The sequence below is a fragment of the Streptopelia decaocto genome (genome assembly GCF_964273445.1).
Source record: "Streptopelia decaocto genome assembly, chromosome: 24".
Taxonomy (NCBI): Eukaryota; Metazoa; Chordata; class Aves; order Columbiformes; family Columbidae; genus Streptopelia; species Streptopelia decaocto.
The window spans coordinates 3251701-3273820 of NC_138679.1; the positions used below are offsets into that span (position 1 = coordinate 3251701).

At 50.6% G+C, this 22120-nt stretch overlaps 1 long non-coding RNA gene across 1 annotated transcript in view; it reads right to left on the bottom strand.

Annotated features, from left to right (window-relative positions):
* Positions 1-1211: 1211 nt before the first annotated feature.
* LOC309449619 overlaps positions 1212-22120 on the bottom strand; it is a 32315-nt gene continuing 11406 nt past the window's right edge. Inside the window, exons 2-3 of the long non-coding RNA XR_014185978.1 lie at positions 2565-2673; positions 1212-1320 (exon numbers count right to left, since the gene is read on the bottom strand). This is a non-coding gene — a long non-coding RNA (uncharacterized lncRNA). The remainder of the gene's footprint in view (positions 1321-2564; positions 2674-22120) is intronic.

The window sequence follows — 22120 nt, forward strand, 5'->3', positions numbered from 1 at the left end:
GCGCGGGGAACGGGAACGTGGTGTGCATGGGGAACGGGAACGCGGTGTGCGCGGTGTGCGCGGGGAACAGGAACGCGGTGTGCGCGGTGTGCGCGGGGAACGCGGTGTGCGCGGGGAATGGGAACGCGGTGTGCGCGGGGAATGGGAACGCAGTGTGCGCGGTGAACGGGAACGCGGTGTGCGCGGGGAATGGGAACGCGGTGTGCGCGGTGAACGGGAATGCGGTGTGCGTGGTGAACGCGGTGTGCGTGGTGAACGCGGTGAATGGGAACGCGGTGTGCGGTGAACGCGGTGTGCGCGGTGAATGGGAATGCGGAGTGCGTGGTGAACGTGGTGTGCGCGGGGAACAGGAACGCGGTGTGCGTGGTGAACGTGGTGAGCGCGGTGAACGGGAACGCGGTGTGCGCGGTGAACGCGGTGTGTGCGGTGAACGGGAACGCGGTGTGCGCGGGGAACGGGAACGCGGTGTGCGCGGTGTGCACGGTGAACGGGAACGCGGTGTGTGCAGTGAACGGGAGTGTCGCTGCCGCCGCTCGTGCCGCCTCCTCCGCCGTCACCGCCGACACGCACGCGTCTCCGTGCGCACGTGATGCGCTTGCCAGGGGAGATCGCATTAACGCGGATGTGCAAACCAAATAAACAAATTTAAAACAAAAAGAGCGTTTCAGAGGCTGTGTTCCATTCCCACCACCCACTGCCATTTATAACTAATTGGGGCTTTGTTATATTCTCTCACCCAGTGACAGATAAATACTAAACTCCACTGGTTAACAATAATCACCCTAATTATGCCAAGATGACATTTACAATACAGGCAATTGCTAATCCATTACCTCACTCTGCTGAATACTATAGCACTCAAATTAAAAGTTATTCACCCACAAAGAACAATGTTTTAGTAGCTGACACAGCTTAGTAAAGGAATTTATTAAGGTAATTTGCAGTTTTCCCATAAATAAAACATTCTCGAGTTCCTCTGTCCTCCCCCCGCTCTCCTCAAAGCAATCTTTTGTGATAAATCTTTTTTTTTGCCTCTCTTGTAGTGTGGTTAAAAGAATAATAATTGAAACTGTCAGACGGAATTATGTATTTAAATTTGCTTACCTGAAAGACAACGGAGAGCTTCTCTCCCATCCCTGCAGGTTCTGTTTGGAGAGCTGGGGTGATGCTTGCGGTAAAACCTTTGCCAACATGGGGTTTGGCTGAAATGGCTCTGAACGCATTGGGGAGTTGTGACCAGCGCTGAAATGTGCAGCAGTTGATGGTCCAGTGTGATAAACCCGCTGGGACTGATGGACTCTGGCCCTCACCAGAGAGATGCTGAGGAGGAAGCAAAAGGGATGAGAGTCGCATTAAGTGTGGAATTCAACTCAAGCACAGGGGAAATGCTTAAGTGATGCTCCAAACCGAAGTCATACTAGAACCCATAGGGGCTGCCTGTGTATCCCAGCTGTGGCAAGCAGCATTAAAACACTCACAAAAGGGGAAAAATCCCCTTCAGGAAGGGAAGGAGCCCCATTGACATGTATTAATGGAGGGAGGAAAGAGTTAAACGCAGAAAAAAGCAGAGCTGGGTTTCATCGCACCTGGTGCTGGCAAAGCCTCGGCCAGCAGATCCAGCTAAAAGATGGAGCAGGAAGGGATTGTTTTTGCGGTTTGGTTTTTAGTGTTATCACGGCAGCTCTGGCCAAAGCCATTTGCAACAGAGCAGCAAGTCGCAGCAAGCCAAGCGTCCCCGCGAGCGCAGCCCCGCTGCGTGCCGGCCACCTGCAGCGCCGGAGCCACCGTCCCCGCGGCGCCAGGGCCGGCGAGGGCTCGGCGGGGCCGGCAGCGCGCGGGGAGCGCCGGGTGTCCGGGGCAGCGTCCGCCGGATTGAGCGCCGGCTGCTCAGGAGGCGATGGCCAGAGGAGCTGGGAGCAGAGCTGCCGTCCATCTGTGTTTCCGCCACAGACCTTCTCTTCCTGCCCAGAAATTTCATCGCGGTGTAAAACGAGACATGAGCCATTTCTCTGGGATGTCACAGCACCGGCAGCTGGGCCGGAGCGGGAGCTCAGGGTGGAGAGATGTCCAGAGACGTGGGCAAACAGCTGAGCCCTCCAGCATGGACAGCCGGGGGCTCTCCCGTCTCAGACCTGTTAGATTTACTCTGTTTATGCAGGTTGTCATTGTGGTAAACGAACTGTGACTCCGCATTGTTCTGCCCCATCCATTCAAACCACAGCGTATGTGACCGTCGTAATGACCAGCATCTGGGAAACGACAGCAAGCCCGGCTTTACTCTGCACTGCTCCAAGGGAACCTGCTGGAGTGGAGAAACTCCGGCTCTCTGCTTTTTGGACCAAAAGCACTTGCAGCATTTGGGAACAGCCCTGAAACGGCGCGTACACAGCCGTGCACCCGCTGGCTTTGCATCCAGCGCTCCGGTTCAGCTCCGCCGGCGTGAAGCGCTCTCAGGGGCAGCTGGGATGCTTCTGCCAGCTCTCACAAAGAGCTGCAAGCCTTGGAATCACCACTACTCCTCCTTCTCCCCCAGCTCAATTAGGAGACAATGTTTTCCTGCTCACCTGCTCTGCCTCACACTCCTGGGGAGTTTTTCCTGCACTGGATGCTGATGGATCAGGCTCCACTCAACAGGCACCCATGGCAGGAACCAGACAACTTCCAGAAGTGCTCCTGGGAAAACAAAGAGCCTTTTTCAAGAAAAGGCCTCACTGCAAAGGAAGTCGGAGTGAGGAAGAGATGCACCATGAAAGATAAATCTCTAAAACGCACACTGAACTCACGTGGGGGTGCTTCTCTCTGGAGATAAAGTGGTGTTAATTTGAATGAACTATATTCCTTCCCAAGGAGGGTAAACGAAGTCTGATTAAAGCCACTTGAATTCTGAAGAAGAGAGTGTGCCCGGGGAGTTAATGGCCAGTAACAGGCAGCAAACAAAGGCGGGTAATGCGGGTCACAGCAGGGCTCACGCTTCACCACGGAACTTCTTATGAGCTGAAAACTGTATTTCATCTCAACATATAAAGTGACAACCCCAATCTGTACAGACAGTAACATGTGCCACTCTTGTCCCTGTTCAAGGCCACACAGGGCTGTAAATACACGAGTGCGGCGGTATGAAGAGATCAGAAGAGAACAGCTTCTGCCTACGGCTCGGAGGGACGCGGTGACACCGCGGTCTGGGCTCCGCTGGCTCGTGGCACCCTCAGCTGCCAAAATCACCACCGAGGGAAACGCAGGAGCCCGCTGTGCTCACCCATTCCGGCTGTGACCACAGTCCCAATTCTCCCTGGAATCCCTCACCTATTTCCCCTCTTTTTTCTCCCAACCTGTTGCCATAAAACCAGTCTTTCATTGTCCAGATTCCCGCCCGGTTGAAGCCATTTTTCCCACGGTTCATCACAATCGGGGGATTTCTTCCTCGGTGTTTTTAAGGCGCAGAAAGATGGAGCTCCCTTGTTCCTCGCCAACCGCAATTATTTCTGGCTTTTCCAGCTTGAGTTGTGTGTTTCTTCTCTGCCAAACTTCCACTTCTATGGGGCAGCGCCTGGTTCTTGTGCTGAGGGTGCATGGAAGCGATGGGAAAGAATGAAAGAGGGAGGGAGAGGAGGAGGGAGAAGGAGTAACATGAAAATCAACAGTTTCTCTTCCTCTTATTTTAGGTCAGAAAAAGTCTTCCCAACTTTACGAAAGGCATATTGAAAAAAAAAAAAAATCAGTAAATTCATGAACATGCAGTTATTACTTAGCAGACAAATTACATTTCTTCCGAAATGTTCCAAAATGCATTCATTTTCAGAGTACATTACTTTCATAATACTGTGTGGAACATTAAATGAGAATTTCCCTGACTTGGCTACAGAGCACATTTTTATATTTCATAGTCTGACACAGAGCCCAGGGTAACTAATGAAAATCTTCTCGAAAAGTGACAATCTTGTCTAGCAGCCTCGCCTGTTGAAGAGATTGCAACATAAAACAGATGAGTGCCCTGCTTGACAGCTAATTGTGTCGGGCTTAATTACAACAAGCAGAATTTAATCGGCTGTGCAGTGCAGTTTTTTAGGATGGGGGAACCATCTGGAATGTACCTTGCTCCTGGGCTGATGGAGGGGCGGCATCGCTGGATTTCAAAGGCAGGGAAGCGACCGTGCGCGGATTGAAATGCACAAGTAGTTCCTTGCTCGGTGTATTTCATTTGAGCCGTTTGATGAATTTGAGAGATATTTATGCAAACCCGCCCGCCGTTCTCGCGAAGACAAGGCTTTGGAAAGCTTCCCAGGCTGGATTTGACGAGGCTCGCTCCCCCCACGGCCCCGCGCGGCGGCCAGACCCGGCACAGAGCTGCCGGGTTTCACGCATTGAGTCGCTCTCTCGGTCCGTCCCTGCGACGCCGACCTCTCCAGCCTCTCCCCATGGGCAAAAAGTGCCAAAAAGTGCCGTGGCACCACCAGTTCACACCGCGTGGCTGGTGCAGTGTTGTGTCCAACCTCTTCTCTTCAAGGCTGGTGAAGAACTGTGCTGGAATAACCTTGTCCTGCTGTCTAAAACCTTCCCTTGTGCAAGATTCCTTTTATTTCCCTATATTGGGGGCATTGGACTAGATGATCTTTTGAGGTCCCTTCCAATCCCTAACATTCTGTGATTCTGTGATTTATTTTATTATTTTATTTTTCCTATATTAATTTTCCTATTTTAGATATTTATGCATCCTACCTGTTTTTGTTTTTTGCTTTGTGGGAGCTAGTTTTGTGATGAAGAATGACCTTATCACCTCTTGCCACCTTGCTCAATTTTGGTTCTGCTTGCATGGCATCGCATGGTTTTGGTAGGATCGGTCCTATTTGGGAACGAACCCTCCTTCTTCCAGGCAGGAAGGTGCTGCCCCCTACTCCTGGAGCTGCTGCATTTCCCATCCAGGTTGCTCACGCTTGAGCAACACAAGCACCTGGTGGGAGTGTGTACGAGTCACTGCAGCTGGGACTCGAACCCACAACCACCAGCTGTTTGTATTGGCAAGGAAATATTTGAAAGAGAAGCGCCTTAAGTCAGGGATCTCCGGGCTTTCAGCAGGAGGGGAGGGACAGGAGAGAAGAATTAGGCCTTTGCATTGTTCTGTATCCCTCTTGGAGGCTGAACATGGACACGCAGGGAATCAGGCTGGGGAACAGCGACCCTGGCGAGGCTGACACCACGTCCTGCTGAACGCTGGTGGAAACAGGCGATTGATAACAGACCAACTCCCTGAACCGCAGGCTAAACCAGTCCTTCATTTTCTCCCCCTGAATAGATTTAATACACAGCTATTAAAACAGCCCTTTGTCATGTCAGAACAAGGAAGAATGAAACACGCATTTCAAAGCCTTTGAAACAACAAGAAGCTCTTGCTAGCACAGGCCTGGCAGGAGCTGTGTGCCCACAGACGGGTCCCTGCGGGCAGGAACGGGGCTCATCCTGCTCCAGGGAGCAAGCGGGGCTCAACTCCAGAGCATCCTCACTCACACACAAAGCTATTAATGCCAGTGCCATGGGGATTTAGCTATTAACGCAACTGCCCCAGCCCGTAGCGTGCCTGCACTGCCCAGGCGAAGAATTAACCACCGCAAACTCTCAGGACAAAGTCAGTCACAGAAGACACCTCTGAGCTCGCTGTGTCGGCAGCGTGCAGGCAGATCCCTCACTCAGAGGTGTTTTATCCGGCAGCCTTTGCTGTCGTTGAGCAGCGGTACCTGTGAGCGCGCTGAGCCCTCAGTGTCCACCCACCGCTGTTCCATCCGCGGAGGGTCGGCTGAGCGAGGGCTCTCCGCAGGGCGCCCAGCAGGGAGCTCTCAGGATCTAACACCGTCTGCCGGGCCGGCGTGTTTAACCACCACCTTCCCCCGGCGCTCACACCGCCCGCTGGGCCCTTCCCTCGGCGGCCGCTCGTGCAGGGCTGTTGCTATTCCTGGCCTTTCATCTGCTCCTCGACTTCTGCTTCGGCTCCGCTGTGAAGTTCCTTCACCTCACGCAGAGTTTTTCTGGGTGTAATTGGCTTGAGGCATCTTCCTTCTTTCTTCTGCTCCCCTGTCCTTTTTACCCAGTCTCCTACAGTCAGCCGGCTGGGTTGATGTTGCCTCCCAGATCCTCCGGCGCTGAGTCTTTATTCTGCACCCCTCTCCCAGAGGCTGCTCTGGGTTTACATGGAAGGCAACTGGGAGCAGAATGTAACCCATGCTCTATGTTCCCTGGCTTTGCACCAGATGTGCAGGACGAGCTGCTGCGCAGCCAGCGCTTCCCCATCAAACGCTGCTCTGGCTTTGCTAAGTGCCCCCCAACTCACCACGCAAATGTCTGCGCACTGACAGCATTCTCAGCCCGGACCCGAACAGGCGGCACGACCCCCGGTTCCAACACGCCGGCAGCACCTGCAGCACTTGGGTTCATTCCCAGACTTCTCCTACGACCTTGGGCAAACCGCTTGACCTCACGGTTATTTTGCCCCTTTGTTCAAATGAGAGGAATGAGACCATCTGTAGGAAAAAGCTCGGAGATCTCTAGAGAAGCAGCTCCTGCATCCCGCACTCATTGCAAAAATCTTCCTTCTGTTTCTTCCCCTCTCCCCTCTGTAATTTTCAAGCCAATAATCATTAGCCATACCCCAACGAGCACCCCCCTCCCGCAATTATTATCTATTATGCCCGTTTTCCAACTGCAAAAACCAAGAGGCAAGGTCAGCCAGTGGCAGCTGAGGAGTCAGAAGCAGAGAGAGCACAGAGAGAACGGCCCATTTTCCAGCCCAGCATCCCCGCTTTGCCCACCAGACCTTGCTCCGCTCCAAACACATATCAGGGAAAGCCAGACGACGAGCATTGTCCACGGCGCTAATCTTCAGAGGACCATATTAGTGCAATTTGATGTCAAGACGCCTTATCTATCATGAAGCAAAGAGTAAGATTAAAGGACTGGAGTTACAAGTGCCTTTTTGTTTGCACTAACTGGCTGAGTGTCTGTCTGGAAAACAGAGGCTTTCAATCTAAATTGCTGTCACGTTTGCCATACAGGAGTAGATTGGTCTCAGCACCCTTATTAAAAATACCACTCGCATTCTACAGCGGTGGCTTGAAATTCTGCGGCTCTCAGGAACGAGGTTGCCAAGTGGATGTTGAACAGCAGATGCTGATCGCTGCTATCCCGGTGTAAATCTGAAGCAGCTTCTTTGATAGCAGGAGAAAAACTCCTGGATTTGTATTGCAGCTTAACACTGGGCACCAGCTCGTTGCACCAACACGTCCTGTGCTTCCCAAACTGGCAGAGCTGCTGTGGGGCTGCAGATTTGCCCATTTGTCACCCTAAAACCGATACACACATTGGTGTACAGGACAGTCAGGATACAGCCCTTTCAACTGTATTTCTCGGCGAGTTATTACTCCTGAGCATCCCTGAAATGACTGGGGAGAAGAAAGAAGGTGGAAAGAGACTAGATTTGAAAAAAAGAGGATGGGGTAGAAAATGCAAAACAAAAGGCGAGGAGGAGCATGGGGGAGAGTGTTATCAAAGGCTTGCGCTGTGTGCTTAATGATGCTTTAATTCCATAATGACATGGAGGCGCACGAACATGAATATGGAAGGCAGGTACAGCCAGGATCAAACACGCCTGGGTTTTTTTTGTGTTTTCACCTGAAATGCATCCAAAACACACTGTCGGATGGTGTTTGCTACACTTGTCTCTCGCTGCCGCTACTCTGCCTGGCAGCTACACTGACACTGTTCCAGCCATAGGCCCGGGGAGGGAAAAGGGGCTGCAAACTTCCCTGGGGAAGAGGGTAATAACCATCACCCAGAGCATCCTCCCGAGAGCGCCCGGCGTCGCCGCTACCAGCAGCAGCCCCGTGATGGCAGTGGCAGGTTAAAATCCAGCCAGCTCAGCGCTCTGCCTCACACAGTTCCTCGAATATTGACAAAGCCAACAACTTTTTCCTGGTTCACGCTGGTTCTCTTCTTGCTTCAAGGGGAATAATTCCTTTCCCAGAGTCGCAGGAGGTACAGGGTGGCAATGGAAGGAGGGGACATGGGGCTGTGACAAGAGGAAACTTGGAGGCATGAAGGCAAAACTGGGGGAGCAGAGGGAGGGAGCAGATGGAGGAGGATGCCGGGCAAGGGGAACACACCTTCCCGGCATTGCTGCAAGCGCTGGGGTAAATCCTGGGCTCTCTGTGGCCCTGGGAGCAGTGTGGCTACTGCTTATTACCATGTATTTATTTGCACGGTGCCACGAGAGCACGGGGGACTTTATAAGAGCAGGAAAACGGAGCCGTCGCCTTTAAGCATTTCACAACTCAGCAAGGAGAGAGAAGATTAATCTGAGCTGGTGCTCTGGAGGGCAGCAGGGAGACAAAGTGCAGGAGGGGGCCTTATATCATCAAGGCATGGAAACAGGAGGGGAGCACGGGGAACTTAGGGGGGCAGGAACTGCAGATCCTGACTTTAAGCAGCTGGATGTTGCATTGCAGTATCCTTGCTCACCTGCTCTTGGCTCCAATTTCCCGCAGAAATTCCTGAGTCCAACTCCTGCACGTTCAGCGGCAAGGGCAGAAATCTGCATTCTTTTCCCTTTAATTGAAGCTCAGAGCTCACGAAGACACTAAAGAGTGGTTTATCTTCTCCAGAGCTCTAAGTTCACAAGGGAACAAAGGGGACTCTGTGGCACAGGGGATTTCCTCGCCCTGTGCCCTCCAGGACACATGGTGACACCAACTAACTCAAGAGCTGAGCGCAGAGATCCTGCCCTAAGTTTAAACTTTGCAGTGTGGATGGAGCTTTGCCACTGCAGCTTGGCCATCTCCTCATCCTCATCTTCCTCATCACCTTGGATGTGCTCCACATACACAACATCTCAGGTTTAAATGGGCTAAAAAATGAAGTATGTAAAGTGTGAGCTGACTCCAGGCTGCCAGAGCTGGGAAAGGAACAAGGAGATATTAACATTAATCCATCACCGATTGCTTTGTTGTCAAAGTTGAGCAAAATCGCTCCAGTGAGTCTTCTGCTGCTATGGGAGACCCAGCAAAGTGCTGGGAAATGCTGAGCACTCCCTGCCCCAGCCTGGATGCAGCAGGAGAAACTGGCTCCTTCAAAAGGCCCCTTTACTCCCTTGGTCTTCCCACCCCCGATAGTTTTTTGGCACCTGCTTCTCTCTCATCCTCTCACTGATGAATGATGGATCTGTCGTCTTCACGTTTCCAGGGTAACAAAAAGAAGTTTCCTTCCAGCCCAGAGGTAGTGCAAACCCATTCTGCTGGAAAATTCAAAGCGAGGATTAAAATTTATAAAACAGCACACGACCTAGTGCAGCATCTCCCGGTCCTGCCAATTCACTCAAATTGCCACATATAAGCGGCAGAGCTGAGGCCACCTGCACAGGATTATTCAGTGGGTCCCTTGTTGCAGCTGAGAGCCAGCGCTCTGGATAGAGATTCGTTTGTGGGGGCTACGACCCACCAGCGGGTCCCATGGCCCCTCTAAATCAGTCTGCACTCCTTCCACTAATGAGCTGGTGCATCCAGCCTGGAGAACGGGGATGAGAGCAGCTTTACTTTGAATGGCGATTCTGGATCGCCCAGTTGCTGCTGTGCTCTCTAATATGGCAGCACGGAAGAAGAAACAGAACAATTTACACCCAAGGAAGGGTTTAAATATTCTTTAAGCTGGACGTTGTCTGGGGCGATCGGTTCCCCAAGAAGCACATACAACAAACCTAATGATCTCCGGAGGCACCAACCTGAGATATGACAGTCTGGAGCGAACGACTTCACAAGACTTAAGGGGTAACAATTTATGCACTTAATATTTCAGGCCATTGAACATATTTCTTCCTGAATGAAACCTCTGAGAATTAAGTAAAAGGGGTGGGTTGCAATCGCAAAGATTTCTGTTCTAAAGGGAACAGGAGGCTCAATATGCACCGACAGAGCCCGAAAGGACACGCTCACCCTGCTGCATCCTCCATCCCAAACCAGCAAAGAAAAATACAGAAAACCAAGAAGCACAACCAAACCGAACCAAAAAAAACAACAAACAACCCAAAAAGCAGGGAAAAAACCCAAAAAGCCAGGAAAAAACCCAAAAAGCCAACAAAAAGTACAGAGCAAAAAAAAACCCCAAAGTAAACAAATAGAAAATGAAGCAAAAAACCCCCAAGTGACTCCAAAGCATCCCTGTCTTTAAGCACCCCTCTTGTAGTGCCTCTCACCAAAGCAGCTCCCTGCGATGGGTTTACATCCCTGCGATGGGTTTACATCTCTGCGATGGGTTTATATCCCCGCGATGGGTTTACATCCCCGCGATAAGACCAGAGCCGGTAGCTGGATGCCAACAGATGGAAGCAATAAGCAAGTACAGTGAGTGCAAGAGAAATTATAAACAACCGCACATAGAACATTTTCTCCTACGCTAGCCAAGGAGAGTCCATTAATTCTCATCTGGAAATCCCTGCGCCGTCGGCAGCGAGGATCCGATCTGCCATGGCTCTGCACATTTGCCTTGGTAACGTGGGGAAGGAGGGAGGGCAGGAAACTCGCACCGAGCACAGGGGTCCTTAAACACCGGCGATCCCAAAGCATAATTACTAATAAATGTTGAATTAATAGCTTATGAATGTGTTGGTAAGTGCATTAAAATGATGCGTGAGCACATGAATATTCCAGAGCAGGCAGGAGTCGGGGAAGTTACGGCTGGAAAGGTGTTAACAAGGTGATTACACGGGTTGCATGTGGAGTCTGCGAGTGCTGTCTCGCCCCTGTTAGATGAGCAGTTTATGGCACATTAGGACTGAACCATCTCATTGCAACCTCCTCTTTGCAAATCTCTCGCTTTTAATGCAAACAAATGGATGACGTTTTCCAGATAACAATAATACCCAGCAGTGTGGACCAAAGCAAATGAGTTAATTGCTTTAAGAAGCTTTAACCGCATTTCCATCCGCTGGAATTAGGGCTTGTGGTAAAACAAACATTCAAAACCTGCAGCAACAATAAGCAAGATACACAAAGGGTCAACTCCAGCAACCAGCGTGGACCAGAGATATAAATAACACCAGGCACTGAGTGATTTTGCCCGTCTGGCTCTTCCCCTCTCTTTGAGCTCCAGAAAACGGAGGTTGATGAGCTCTGTGAGCAGGTGTCCATTGCAGCCCAGCTCCAGAGACCTTTGTAACCTCCCTTTCCTCATCTCCGTACAGACAGGTGGGCTGGGATGGGGGCAGAGTTGTGGACAAATCCAACTGCTGCCTGATTTTGAAGCCCAGAGAAGCACATTGCGGGCTTTGGCATTGTTGCACAAGCTGGTTTTGGCCGGGAGATTGAACAGGAAAGCCAGGGGAGCAGAAGAGCTGCTCTATCTAATCTCATCTTCTTGAACTAATAATCTCCCTGGCTGTTCATGCTTTTAGATCTGCTCTATATTCTAACTAATCTACTTTACCCGTGCCTCATCCATTCTGGATCCCTCCTCATCTGTTCTAATGATTTATAATCCATATTGGATTCTGAGAAGAAGTTTTAAAAGGCTCTTGTGAGGAGACTAAGCCTTGCTCTAAGTTTTCGTTTTTGTGAGTTATGTGCCTAGATATGAGTCCAAAATGTTGGGAAATTCACTATTTGTCTACTGCACCCTGAGTTTGAGTTCATTCCAGCTCGATTTCGGCAACTTTTCATCCCGTATAACCTGGTAGCCTTGCCTGGAGCGGCAGCGGAGATAACAGCATCATCAACACTAGAGGAGAGATGACATACGGTATTTGTGGCATTTACAAAGACAGAACTATAGTTGTGACCTTTTGGTCTTTCCACAATATAAATAAAGGAGGGAAGCACAAATCTTTGCAGGTGCCAAAAAATATCAAGCTGCCTACGAGGCATTTCCAAACCGCCCATGAGTGGAAACAACCCCCAGTTCCCTCCCCATCATGTGCTGCTGATTACTGGGGGACTTTACTCAGGGATACAGCAAAATAACCATGGAGGAAAGAATAATAAAAACCACAGCTTGCGACCAAGAGGGCTCCATTTATTTAGCAATTGAATATTGAATGATTCCACGGTGGTTACCCAGGACAGAGAGGCCGTGATGCACCCAGCACCTGAGTTCATGGCCCTGCCCAGTAAAACATGTTCTCACATCAACACACCCATTGGCTTAATTCTCACTTTTACTCTGAATCACCTTTCAGGTGCTTTGGATGTGAAAAGCATCTAAAGCACTAAGTATCTGTCCTCTTAACATGGTACATCTCATCCTGCAAAGGATGCTTCGGCTCATATTTCGTGCAGACAGGGGAAAAAACAGTCAGTCTCATTGTTAAACAAACAAAACTAGTGATTTACTCAGGAAAAACCTCTAATGAGGTCAGAGGGTGAAATGCCACACTGCGACTGGTGACCTTTTCTCATCTCCAAAACAACATTTGCTAGATATAGAGATATACCACTGATTGTTAGAAAGTGATTGAGGATTTTTGCTTACAGAGAGATCCCAGTTTCTGACTCCTGCTACCGCTCACAACCTCATTCCAGCAGTGACTCGCAGCTAATGACGTGCAGCCTTGCAAGGGGTTTCACTGCAAGTTTGTGCGAAGGAAACAGTCTCTTCTGAAGGCAGAGAACGGGACAGGAGGTTGGAAACAATTTGCTAACAGCAGTCAGTGCACAAGACGGGTCTGCAGCTTGATAAACAAGCAATAAAAAGCCCATGGCCAAACCTGCTTTGCCCCAAGAAAAGGGTGCGGGGGCAGCAGGTGAAATACAGCTGAGGAGCTGAACGGCTTCTTCTAAGAGCTACTGCTCCTAAACTGGTTCTCCTTCCTTTCCCTTGGCTTTCCCAGCCCAGAGCGGCAGCTCCAGTGGTTGCTCCATGGGGTGTCTCCATGGGGTTCACACGCAGCCCCTCGTGCACCCACACACACGTTCGCCTCAGCACCATCTCACCCCGGTCACGTTGTCAACGAGGAGGAGTTTAACCCACCGGCCATCGGTGAAACAGCAACATCTTTCTCCTTGACATTCAGGCGATTGAAAAGCTCCTTGTAGGGTCAAGCACAGTGGCTTTTAAATAATGCATTGTGTTTCTTATTGTGTTGGCATTTAAGTGCTGGCTGAGAAAGAAAAAACAACCAGGGTCCCGGTGCTCCATGTTCTTTCTAATGGGGCCATCGGAAGCCCTTGTGCAGACACAATGCTCCCAGCCACCTGTCCCACCGCTCACGTCCCCTCTCCATGTCCCACACGTACCTCAGGAGCCCATCACAGGGGGCAGCAGCCAGAATCCACCTCGCTGACTCTCAGCTCAACATTTTGGAGAGCCTGGTTTGAATTTTCAGGCTTGTGATGTGTTGCCAGGAGCTGTCACTTCTACTCGGATCAGTCATCTTGAGCGGTGTGTTAGCAGGTGGTGTCACACTCTGCCTGGGATCACTGAGCAGAGCTGGGGAAAGGAGCTGGGAACACAGGTGACCTCCTGCCGGCGGCTCTCCCGCTGCCGGTTGTCACTGCACAGCATTTGATTACTGAAGTCACCCTTGTTTTCAAGCTGCCGGCAAGCGAGGGTGAGTCGGGATGTAGTCGGTGTCCACCCTGCTCTGGGACAGCACATCTGGGGACCCTTTCTGAACACTGAAAACCACCCAAGACGCAGCACCCGGGAGCCGATCGACGTCTCTCTCCTTCCACCATAGATCATCTCTCTGATTCTGATGCTCATGTGCCTCTGGAATTAGAGTGTGCAGCAATAAATAGCGGCTGATTTTGGAGGAAACGGCTGGTCTGCACCACACACCTTTGCCTGCACTATCACCCTTAGCGTGCTATCTAGGGCTCCGCCACACACAATGCGTAACCATGCAAAAATGAGTGGATCTGCTCCAGATTTACACCACGACAGGAAGGGAACGTTGGCCCAGATCATCTGTGTGTGTTTTCTTTTCTTTTTTTTTTTTTTTTCCAAAAGCAATTAATTAGCCTTGGTTCACAGCAACTTCCCTTCCAGCAAAAACGAGGCCTCGCTGCGCTAGCGGCCCTAATTGCCATGTCAGATATTTCATAGCCCCATTCATTCCCTAGCACCATCAGCTATTGTTATAAATTAATAAAGCCTGGACACATCCCGTATTTAAGAATGAAAGCGCAGAGAAGGAGAGTGTGACGGAGCCTTAAAGAGACAGGAGATCGAGGGCTCCTGCCAGGACCCTGAGACTCTCATCTCCAAACCCAACCACCAAACGTGGCTCTGGAGGTGTTTCTAAATGCAGCTGCCTAAAACCACATCCCATTCAGAATTACAGGATATTTTTAGACTGTAAAAGAGAGCAGATATAAATATGTCTTCATTCCTGCTGCAATCCAATTGGCTTAATCAGTGACATCACTGATAGGTCTGATCCACGCTATACAAACACAGTTTTTATTATAGAACAAGGATGCAAAGCATATACGTGTGTGTGCCTGGAGATATATATGTTTTATATATTTGTAATATATATATTTATATACAGGCACAGACACAAGTACCCCTCCCTCTTCTATTTAAAAAAATGCTGCCTGAATCATTTTCACAAATAAGACAAACCCCATATTTTGCTGGCAAAACGATTACGGCTGTCAGATCTGATGGACGCAGCATCTGCAATGAATTATTCATGACGGCTAATTATAAGTTGGCAGATCTCCGGCGCTGTGGCACAAACGGGCTGGAGATCCCAGTGATCTGTAACCGATCTGCTCCCCCGAGTTCCTGGGCACCAGGAGGACAGGGGGACAGACTGGGACCATTGACAGCTGCACGAATACGCAATATGCACTGTGCCCTTGTGGCCAGGAAGCCAATGGGACCTGGGGTGGGTTAGAAGGGGGTGGTCAGTAGGTCAGAGAGGTTCTCCTGCCCCTCTGCTCTGCCCTGGGGAGACCACACCTGGAATCTGGTGTCCAGTTGTGGCCCCTCAGTTCCAGCAGGACAGGGAACTGCTGCAGAGAGTCCAGCGCAGCCACCAAGATGCTGGAGGGAGTGGAGCATCTCCCGTGTGAGGAAAGGCTGAGGGAGCTGGGGCTCTGGAGCTGGACAAGAGGACACTGAGGGGGGACTCATTCCTGGGGATCAAGATGGAAAGGGGGAGTGTCAGGAGGATGGAGCCAGGCTCTTCTGGGTGACAACCAGTGACAGGACAAGGGGCAATGGGTTCAAACTGGAACACAGGAGGTTCCACTTAAATTTGAGAAGAAACTTGTTGGGGGTGAGGGTGGCAGAGCCTGGCCCAGGCTGCCCAGGGGGGTTGTGGAGTCTCCTTCTGTGCAGACATTCCAACCCGCCTGGACACCTTCCTGTGTCACCTCATCTGGGTGTTCCTGCTCCATGGGGGGATTGCACTGGATGAGCTTTCCAGGGCCCTGCAACCCCTGACATTCTGGGGTTCTGTGGTTTAGGTGTGGACTCAGCCCTGCATGGTACGGCACAAATTAACCCAGAAAGCCACAAAGGTTGTGTGCTCCAAACTGCCACCCAGTTTCTAAGGATCTAACAAGGGTAAGTGGTGTGTTGAAGAGCTCCAAGGGGTCTGCCTTACGGCCAGCACTGGGACACAGCAGATGGCCCCGGAAAGAGCATAAAATTGGGGCCAGCAATTCCAAGCCATGGCCTGGGCTACCTCTCCTAATCAGCACTGCTTTCTGCATCTCTTGTGCCTTTTTGATTCCCAACAGCAAGAACTGATGTGACTCCTCCCTTCCTCTCCGCTGCCCACGACAGCCCTGCAGCTGCTGATAAAGTGAAAAGGGGATTTTTCAGAGCGCAGCGGATGAGCTCAGGGGTACCAGCGCCCTGCCCCAGCCCTCGTTAATCCACTGCGACCGGGGAAAATCCTGAGGCACAGGCTGAGCCTCTGCCAAAGCGCACAGGGGCGAGCTGAAGCGTGTCTGTAAGGCCGGTGCTGAATCACGGCCCCAACAATGGAGGCGAGGAAGAGGAGGGAAGGACAACGCAGCGGGCAGTTGCACTGGTCTGACTGGGAAGCAGAGGCTCCGCACCAGTGCAGACGGAGCAGAGCGGCCGCACGGGGTGGGGGTGACGCCGTGTTACCTGCTCTTGGTTTTCCAGGCAGAATTTCAGGTGTCCCTCCTCAGCACTTCACTGCAAACCCACTGGGAGAGCTGGTTGAAAGCCGCTTGCTTCGAGGCTTTGAGGACTTTCCAGGACTTTTATTCATCACTGGATGGAGAATAAAGCGTTAGAGGCACAACCAAAGGTCAAAAGAGGTTCCCTGTTCAAAGGCTTATCCTCAGCAGGGGTTAAATACAGCATGGAACTCCAGCGCCGAGCACGCTGCCGCTCTGAGGCTCCGTTTCCACGCTGGAGCTCCCATCTGAGCAAACCAGAGCTAAAACTCCCAGGGTTTGACTGGAGGATTTGGACAAACCCCCAGGAACTGCCCCGCACCAGGAAACCTGAGCGTGTGAAGATCAGAAAATCCATGAGCACATATTCTCCGAGGGAAACGTCCAAGGGAAATGTCTTTAGGCTTCTCCAACCCATTAATCTTCAACTCAGTAATATGAGATTTAATGCTGTTAGCACCGAACACCTAAAGGAGGAGGTTCAAGGCTTATTGGTTCAAATAATTTTGAACTTCAGTGGATATTTCTTTACAGCCCAACAGAGCCAGTTACTGATGGTAAAAACAAGACACACCTAGAAGAAAACGAACCCCTAGTTTGAGCTCTGGCTTCTCTCACAGCCCCAGTTCCCACTAAAATCAAACTCCCTGGGGTGACAAACAGCGTCTGCAACCAGCTCTGATTTCTCACTGGCCTGTTCAGCCGCACGTGCGACCCCCAAATCCCGGGTGTGCTGAGTACACCTGGGGCAGAGCAGGTATCACACGTCCACCACGTCCCAGCCCCCTTCAAAACAAAAGGGCAGCTTAAAAGCAAGAGAATGAATGTCTCTAATAAGGCCAGGCCTGGTACATAACATCATCCCTGCATTTGCTCTGAAATCACCCATATTCTCCCAAGCAGAAAGGGAACAGGAGTTGTCCAGCAATAAGAGACTGTCAGCTTTCAAAGTTTGTCTCTTCTCTCAACGCACGCTATGAAAGTTACCCCTCAGATTTATTTCTTTCTCTTTCCCTTTCCTCTTGACATACTGTAGACATAAACTCCCTCCCTGCAAGGAAATTCCATCTTCCGTGAGTTCCAAGCTCAGTGACATTCTCCGCGGTGCCCGGAGCGCAGGGCCTGTCTCTTTGGTGTGAACTTAAATATCAAGACTCGTTCATTTACAAAAATAGTGAGGACACATTTTCTTCTTGCCTGAGTCTCTCCCAGAGCCTGGAGAAAGGGGGAGCTTCTCGGATTAGGAGGGCGGCGAGTGGCACGCGGCTCAGAGATGGGTGTCGGATGCACGTCAAGGTAATTGCAATGCAAAGACAGACACGGCTCGTGCAGAAATCCCCTTGTCTATACGCTGCCTTCCCCACCCTACATTTCCTCTGCAGTTTTAATGTTTTGTTTCAACCTTTGGATCGTATTAAAATATTGATGCTAACGTTTTATTATAATTTCATATTCCATGTTTAATATTTTAATACAATCAAAACCCAAATGAAATCTTTCAACATTATCGGGTGAAATGATTATGCGCAACTGAAACAAAACAATCCACCAAAGCCAGGGATGTGTTTTCCCGGAATTTGCTTTCCCTCGGTGTTTACCCAATGTCATTCTTTTGTTCTCATGGGTGGACAGCCCCTCCCCTCCAAATTATTAGGAATCCAACTGAAATGTGCATTCGAGCACCTCAAATGGAACCAAACATGCCGATGGGGCTCCCGATTTGCCTTCTGGCCCCGGTGACACGGCACAGACGGTCACACCGCTCGGCTGCGATGGCGAAGGGGAGCAGGAGACCCCCAGGGCTCTGTGCCGACATCCCTGGGGTCCCAACACCCTTGAGATCCCCATTGGGTGTCACATCCCCACAACATCCCCTCTGTTTTATGGCACGAGAAACCTGCTAACCCTTCCAAACACTTTTTCAATTTAAGGCAGATTAAGAGCAAAATTCTAGTGGGACTAATAGTGTGTAATCTTCTTTACATTCCTCCTCTTGCTTTATGAAGAACAGTTCTCCGCAATGGCGTATTTCACACTCCGATGCTGATATTTCAATTTCCTGCTTAAGTTACAATAAAAACTGCCCACACCGCTGATGCTCCCATGAAGAATAATTTATGTTGATTGACATTCTTTAATTCCCTTTGGATGCAGCTAATGATTAAGAGATGCCAGGAAATTTAAAAGCACGTCCTACCTGCGGACTCCTCTAAGCTCCTTTGGAAGGCTTTGAAAAGCTTCCAATTTCAAGCACGAACCAGCGCTACTGATCTTTAAGCACCTTCCTCGTCTCCTCTCTCTTCCTCTCCTACTTGTTCCCCCAACCCACAGGAAGACAGAATTAAATGACTGAGCTTGACCAAAGCCAAGGGAACTGAGTTAACGGCAGGAATGTTAGGAGGACACTCACCTTCCTGCGGGACAACCTGCAAGCCCATGACTGGGGTTTCTGTTGATTTTGGGGACCGCTGGAACACATTTCAAGACCCTGATGGGCAACTGCATCCTCCTGTAAGTCAGAACCTGCGCTGGCAGAAGGGAGCGGGAGCAGCGAGCGTCGGGCAGCGGCAGTTCTGCAAAAGCTACAGAAGTGAAACGGGGCTGCAAACCTGCTCCAAAAATGGTCCCTGCACTGACACAGAATCACACAGAATCATAGAATCGACTGGATTGGAAAAGACCTCAGAGCTCATCCAGTCCAAGCCTTGGTCCAACTCCAGCCCATTGACTAGATCATGGCACTAAGTGCCATGGCCAATCTCAGTTTCAAAACCTCCAGGGCCGGTGAGTCCAGCACCTCCCTGGGCAGCCATTCCAATCCTGACCACTCTCTCTGCACAGAATTGCTTTCTAATCTCCAGCCTCAATTTCCCCTGGCAGAGTTGAAGCCCATGGCCCCTTGTCCTATTGCTGATGCCTGGGAGAAGAGCCCAATCCCCACCTGGCTAGAACTGCCCTTCAGGTAGTTCTAGAGAGTGCTGAGCTCAGCTCTAAGCCTCCTCTTCTCCAGACTAAACAAGCCCAGCTCCCTCAGCCTCTCCCCATAGGGCTTGTGTTCAAGTCCCTTCCCCAGTCTTGTTGCTCTTCTCTGGACCCGCTCCAGCACTTCAATCTCTTTCCTGAGCTGAGGGGCCCAGAACTGACCACAATACTCCAGGTGTGGCCTCCCCAATGCAGAGCACAGGGGAAGGGTCACTGCCCTTGTCCTGCTGACCACGCTCTTTTGGATACAGGACAGGACACCATTGGCCTTCTTGGCCACCTGGGCACACTGGTGGCTCATGTTGAGCTTCCTGTCCATTAGTCCCCCAGGTCCCTTTCTGCCTGACTGACACTCTCAAGCCAAGCTTGCTGGCATCCTTACGTTAATCAGACGTAAGAAAACACGAGCTTTTTCCCCTGTCTCCACCCCAGCACGCACAGACCCGCACCCCATCAGCCCCACACACCTTGGCTGCTGCCATGAAGAAATAATTTATACTGAGTCCTTTTGCCAAGCCAGTCAACGTTTCCCTTGCACTTGGCAAAGCAGCTGTCTTCCTATCTTCTGTGGACAGAAACTGTGTCTCTGCGAGGAGGATTTGCCTGGATGGGAAGGATTTACTCTTATTCCAAACTAAATTCAGCTCTGCAGGCTGCTAATCCAGCATTTCTACAGCAGAATAATCCATCCAGCACAACCATGTGAGATTTCTCTGTGTGGACAGGATCTCGCAGGCTGGTAAGTGAAGAGGAAAAGGGAATTGGTCCCTGGAGCCCCCCAAATTCCCGCAGATCACCCCAGAGTTGCAACAGGGCTGCTGAACCTCAGAGGGTTAAAAAGCAACCCCAAGCAAGGGAAGACTGAACATGGTTTCAAAACGCTGAGAAATCTTCTTATCAAAATAATGTCAGAGCCTGTCACGGCGGAGGGAAAACAAACGCGCGATACATGATGGTTCTGCATGAAATGTAAAACGCTGTTTAGTTAAAACAAAACTCTTTCAAAGCACCGGAACGGAGAAGAGGGGAGGGGGACGAGGTAACGGCACAAAGCGCTCTGCTCTCTACAGTGAAAAGCTATTGAAATGGAGAAAGGCGCTGAGGTGTGTGCGGCCCCGGCTGTGTCTCCAGCACACGCCGTGCGACACCCACGAGGAATTACTTGGTGATTATAGGGCTCGCCGGCCACCCACTCACCGCCAACACCCCATTCCTCTGCCACAGCACCCACGGGACCACAGGGGAGACGCCTGTTTTAGACAGCCCCAAGAAGAAAATGAGAAGAGACAGTGCCGAATGGGACTGTGATGAACGGTCACCAATGAGGTGTTGGATCCATGCAAGTGTAACTCCTGTCCCAAGGTATCCTACCCTTTCCCATGGGCCTTGTCTCCCACGGCAGGAGGAAAATGCTTTTCCAGGGATGCGCTGGCATTGCTGTGGGGTTTGAGCAGGGATTGCAGCGTGCCAACGCACCGCTGCCCCAAACCTGCTAATTGGACTAGATGAGCTTTGGAGGTCCCTTCCAACCCCTAAAACTCTGATTCTGTGAAACACAACACCGCTCCAACAGACCTTTTGTAGAGCTGGCTCCGAAGCCCAGAGAATTTGACAGAAGGGATGCAGATGATGGAATTGCAGTCAATAAAAAGGGTGCTATGAGCTTTGGGGCTCTGCTGCCAGCTCCTCCAGCTTGGTGCTGCGCAGAACGGGGCTCCTGCATGTGTCTCTTACACCATCTACGCCCGGTCGAATCAACACCATCCTCTCTTGGATCCTTTTAACATATAACAGTTATAATAACTGCCAAAAAGGACACTGACTTGGAAGACAATGACAGAAACCACGGCTAAGGAAAGAAAAAAGATCCATTGACAGCTGTGGAAGATCAGCACACCTGCAGAAAAAGCCTTTCACGGACATGTCTTTAATCTTTCCCGCTTCCAGCCCTTAATAGTGGAACCCGATTCGAAGACTTGGTGATTGATTTCCAACGCAGACGCAAAGTGACAGGCTCATTTTCGAGTATTGCACAGCTATAATTCTGTGGTTTATTTGTTATTATTTTAACCTGCTGATGAAGTGGGGCTGTATTCAAGGTAGCGGGTAACAACTCCAGCTTGAAGCATTATTTAGAGTTCGGTATTTAAAGCGAGAGCCTCGTGCCTCTGGATATTTATGAAGAAGATGTGCCTGTAGCTGCAGCGCCCGTATCTTATTTGTTTGTTGTTCAAACAAAGGATCAGGAAATTGGATGCTGTTTCTAGCCAGTGATATCATCTCAACGGTTAAGGGAAGGCCACTGGTCTTTGCATGTTTCTCCAGCAGAGCAACGAGAAGTTGTCTCCAATTCAAGGTGAATGAGTCACCTTGGCAAGTGCTTTGTGTCTGTAAACAAGCAAAGGCCCCGCTCCATAAACCCCCCGGACAGAGCATCCTCAGGGTTGTGGGGCCCAACCCCACTGCCTGTCACTGAAGTTTGTTTTCTGATTTACAGGAAGTTTTCCCCATTTCTCACCTTAAATTTCCCCTCTTTTAATTTAAGATCAAATTCAGAAATCTTGCCTTGACCCCCACGGAGAACAGCACATTTTTCTCAGAATAAGGTTCTTGGAAGAAAAACCTTCCAATTAGATGCGGTGAGAGCCCAGTATGAACAACCCTGCTGTGGCTGGGATTATGGCACATTTACATAGCCGGAGTTCTGCTGGGTCCCCCCTTTTCTAGGCCAGAGAAGCGCCTTAGCCCCAGTTTGGCAGCTCGGAAGCTGCGCCTGGGTGGTTTCAAACCTCGGCCTCTTCCTCGCCTTGCAGCACAGCTGCACAGAGGAGATGCTGCACAACTTGCCGCGCTCTATGAACTTGCCTGGGAGCTCCTAAATCACTCTGGCAGCTTGGAAAAGCTCATTCGGCCTCCGAAAGCGAGCGTGCCGCAGCACAAGCCAAGGAAGAGCCTATTTGCTCAGGCTGTGAAGTTTAACCTCTGCCGTGCTTCTGTGCAGCACA